Below are 5319 nucleotides of genomic sequence, written 5' to 3'. Positions count from 1 at the left end.
TCCTCACAACTAAAAGTTAAACTAGTGACAATTGCAGTGAAACAGTATCTTTAGCATCTTTATGTGGACCACATTAACACGGCATTGGACCCAACAGTATTTGGGGGGAATACAGTATGGGGAAATATGTTCATTGTGACGTGAATTGTTCTTGGTTTTGGCCGGTGGCCTCTTCCACTTGTGCAGAAAAACGTGAGTCCTCTTAATGTAGTGTCCAAGTTTTTCCAGAGTTGCAACCTCTGAGATCAGCTAAAGCTATGAGCTAAAAAACTCGACAGACGGGACAAAATGTTGCGTTTACTGGTAAACTGGTAAACCTTGTGACGACTTATGACCGACTGCTATCTGTTGTGGTTTTCCTCACGTTACTCTGTCCTCTGTGACTGTTTACATCTAAACTAAGCTGCGCGGTGCAGGGAACAACTCTGATTGGCTCATGGAGGCACGTGATCAGAGAGTGGTTTACGGAGCTTTGGAAAAAAAAAATTGATACAGAGCGTTCTATGAACGGAATGAAGCATTTTAAATATCGCTCGATCACATGAATTTGATTGTGGGAAGCCGTGATCGTGATTAAAATTCGATTAATTGTGCAGCCCTAGTTTGACGCATTGTGATGCATCGAGATATCGAATCGCTGACATGATAATCGAATCGGGAGATCAGTGAAGATCACACCTCTAGTCAGCAAAGATGATACAAAGACAGGTCAGTATGACATGAAATATGATGATCAGTACTTAAAAATTAGACCCCAAATTGCCATGAGCCAGGAGAGTGAGTGGTTTCTCAGCCAAAGTATGCAAAACCCCAGTTATCAAGTAGTACTGAGAAAGCCTGAAGAATTGTTTTTCACATGAATATTGAAGATGTTATCAACTAGTCGTCATAGAAAAAACCTCAGCTACTGACGCCATGGAGTGTAATATGCTCACATGCAAATTTGAAATACACACCTCCCCCTTTTTGTGTGTAATGGTTGTTTAGTAATAGCCTGCAACTAGTAGACCCCAAGGCTCTCCATCTATACTATTTTTTTCAAATACATGCATGCCATTAATGCAAAAAAAACAAAACTTCCTTTTAATTTCACTGTTAGACGAAAAAGTGCTGTTATAACAGGAAGAGCCCAAAGCTAAAGGTAAGTTGTCTTAGTAGTTGAATACTATCAACGGTAGCACATTATTACAAGATCCCTTCTAATGAGGACTTGTGTTTCGGACGTCATTGCAAAAACAAACACTTAAGAATGAGCTCCAAAGAAACCCAGCTTTGTTGCATTATTAATGGTCGCACAGAGACCAGATGGGGCTAGTGTAAAGGAAGAGAGGTGGAGAATATGCAAGAAAAAAAGGAGCAAGGAAGAGAGAAAAAAAAAATAAAAGAAGGTGGCAAGAGGGACAACCAGGCTGAAAACATGAAAATGTATAAAGGAAGAATAGTATGGAAAAGGTAGGACAGAAATAAAAAAGAAACCAAGAATTGAGCAACAAAGACAGATTGCAGGATGAAGGCATAAAAGTTAATGACACAAGAGAAAAGCAGTGAGAAAATAAAGTACATTCATCTCATTTGAGCTCATTCAACTAATTAAACCAACTCTGTGTGTGTTTCTGTCTGTGCCCGATCAGCAAGCCTCGCAGCCTGTGCCACCCAAACTCGCAGTACCTGAAGCAAGGAGCTATTTAAGCACCCAGTGAATTATTCAGAAACCTCAGCCGTGTGCTGAACAAACTCTAAAACTGATTGTACCTGAACTTTTTTTATATCTGGTCCTGTTTTTATTTTTGTATAAATCTATCTCTCTTTCCCCCCTCTCTCTTTCCCCCCTGTCTTTCACTCGTCAATGCACACATGCTCATTCCATTTGAAACAGATTGGAAACGAAGCACACTGTAACAGGACCAAGTGATATTAATGCAGCTGCATGGTTAGGCTGGAGCTGTACGTTTTGTTGGTAAATTTGAGCTGCTCGAGTCACACATGTCTCGTCTTCATATCAGAAACAAGGAAATGAATTTAGCGAGTTTCGTCAACCCGTTCTCACTCCCGCTTGGTCAGTGGCTCTCAGCGTCACATACTGACGCAAAGTCTGGCACGTGGGACTGCTGTGATTGGTTGAAGTTGCAGGAAACTCCGGTTACTGGTCAAAATTGCGGTAAAGTTGCGGTGATTGGTCAAAATTGCGAGTCGCACTGCATTCACGGTGATTGGTTGAATTTGCGTGAATTGTTGCGATCGCGGATTTCTGGAGGGACTGATTTGAATATCAGGCTTGAGGTGCAAGACTGAAAAATAGGGCACATGCTGAGATACAGTGCAAGCTCTGTCGATCTATTACAGTGAACTGTGATTCACAAGGTGGAAAATATGTGATAGGAGCTGGATTGTTTTCTGGCTGCATGTGTGAAATATCTCCACAGCTACGCAAGCCAGTGATTATGTCCTAAAAGGGATTTTATTAATGAAAATATTTTTAGAACAGAGCAGACAATGCCAGATCTTTGCAGCAGCCATATTTACAACTTTCACAATACCTCAACACCTTCTATTCCTTTGTTGTCTGACCCAGTTTGCCTCCCTCTCCATCCGTTCATAGTCCCACCTCCAGACTCACCATCGCTCTGGCCCGTAATCCTTCTAATTCCTCATTATTTCCCTCGAGTGCAGCATTTTTTTCAATAAAAAAGATTTAGTTTCCTCAATCAAAAAAAAAAAAAGATTGTCTTGAACATTTTTAAGCTATGTTCTTTCATTCTTACACCTCCTCATATTGCCAATGCCATTGTTGCCATTGTTGTTCTGCCACGAATCAGGAAGATTACTGCTGTATTTCACAATGCATCAGCCCATCGGATCTCACAGTATGTGGGTGTCTCTCAAAACTCACAATTGAACAAAACACAAAGAGCGATACTTAAGTACAGTAGTGGTGAAGTTTTATAAAGTTGTATTTTACTCAGTGGATATCTATCACTTGCTGGATGTGTCACAAGTAAGAACATCATTTTAGCCCCACTTTGAAAAAACAAAAAAAGTTGTGTGACGTGATTTTTATTGAGACTTGGTAAAGTTTCATCTCCACCGCGCTGTGGTGCTGCATGCTGACAGCGAGCTCCAGAAGCCAGAGCTTTAAGAGTGAAATCCAGAGAGCTTCAGGTGAAATACTTTTACTCCACACATCACACACACATCCATCCATCAGCTCATCCATCCCCCTGCCATCCAGCCCTTCCCCTCTCTCTGTGTCAGAATCAAGTCCTGTCTAGAGGAAGGCTTGCAGCAGTTTGAGGAACCTGTAAGTCAGGCTTTGACAAGAAAATATAGAGTATGTGTTTTGTATTGAGCTCTGAGGGAAGCTATGAAATTGCCTTCTAAAGGCACTAAAAGCACTTCCTCTTTGTAGAACAAAGACAGCTCGCTCCACAAGTCTCACGAGAAGGGCACTCAAAATGAAGAGAGAATCTGGTCCTCAAGTTTAGTGGCATAGGCTACATTAAGTATTTTCTGAGGGATGGGGGATAATTCCAAATGCCATTAGTAATTATGATGAATAAAAAATGATTGCTGGGGCTGCTACTTGGTTACTTGCCTAAATTGGACCCAATGCAACAAGATGCAGACCAACTGAACCAGACCAAGTTTGTCATTCAATATGTCCTTAAGACCACTCAGTTTTCTAGAGATAGCTGGGGGTGGGATGAAAAACAATGTGACAGAATGTAATAACAATTGTTTTTTTTTTTTTTTGTATGATTAAAGTTTTTTATTTAACACAACACACAAAACATACAATTTGCAACATGAACATACCCCCCCCCCGTCATCACCACCCATCCAGACAAAAATCAAATAAAGATGACACAGTAACTGCAATATTCAAGACCATACAACAAAATAATAACAAAATAGACAAACTATAAACCAAATAAACATATGTATAAATGATTTTTGAATGATAGTTTTGCAGTGTACAAAGACATCTGTTAAATGCCCATTAGTGGCACATTCATCACTTGTGTGATCAATCACTTTGTGAAGTCTGTTTCAATGATAAATCATACTCTGATATTTGGTTGATTGAGCTATCACTGCCAATGACAGTTTACAAGTGCATGTGATTATCAATCACATCATTATCAATTCAACATGAGTAGCCACAGCCGTGCATAGTAGTCACATGTAATGACTGAAAATTGAAATTGCCGTTCTTTTCATTGAAATTGGTGAAGTAGACAGACATTGATATTCAAGCAGCTTGCACGTATCTAATCGGCCATCGCAGCATTATTCCGAATGATCTCGTGTAGCAAAAGTAGAGCCTGGTTTAACATCTTTGCCAGACAACACTGTGGTTTGTTCCTGGAGCCCTCTGCGTGGGCACCCCCACTGGGTTACTGGGCTGGCTTCAGGAGGCTGCACTTTTTTTCACGCAGGGCTACGGTTGGTCTGAACGTGGCATCTGGCACCGAATGGTATGGTGTGTGGAACTGAGCCACCAATCACAAGGTGGAGGAGTCCTCCAGGCAACTAACCAGCAAGTGGATAAGCAAAAAGCATAAAGATTCCAGCACAGCAGAAGTCCACATTAGACTGAGCGTTTCTGTAGAGCATCTGCAGCAGTGACCAGGGAACCTGGTAGTCTTTGCTTCTTCCTGTCCTGTCCCATAGTGTGCACAGTAAAGATAGCTAAGCCCAGGCTTGCTGCATGTCATTCCCTCCCCTCCCTCTCCCCTTTCAGGTCTTCAGCTGTCCTATAAATGAAGGCTTAAAATGCCCAAAAAATTATCTTAAAAAAAGACCGCTAAGCCCAAAAGAGAGATGGTGATGGACAGTTTTTGCCATAATTTGAAAAGTATATTATGTTGCCGACTCACAAATGAGGTTCGGGCATAACTAAATCACAGAAACGACCCCTGTGATGTCTTCAACCCTACATCAAGTAAGTTATAGTCATCATATACACAAATGCAGCACAGAATAGGTCCATAATTAATATTAGTTAGTACATTATTTTTTAATTAGTAAAAATTAATACAGAAAAACTGATTAAAATATACTGATGGATTTTGTATGTCACAGTAATGGATTGTGATTAATTACAAGGCAACCTGTAGTCACTGATTTGCTGCAGTGCCTGATGTTTTTTTGCTTAAGAGCCTTTTATATTGAAGGATCTAAAACTACAAGCTCAGCCACCATGTGGAGAGAAAAACAATTATCTTTAAAGTTGGATGACATATTGGCCCTTTTTATGTAAAGTTAAGTGTGCAGCAATATCAACAAGATCTAATTCTGTACAGCCTAAATTCCGACCAT

This window comes from Sander lucioperca, chromosome 21, assembly GCF_008315115.2.
Source record: "Sander lucioperca isolate FBNREF2018 chromosome 21, SLUC_FBN_1.2, whole genome shotgun sequence".
NCBI lineage: Eukaryota > Metazoa > Chordata > Actinopteri > Perciformes > Percidae > Sander > Sander lucioperca.
This window is presented reverse-complemented; position numbering follows the sequence as displayed.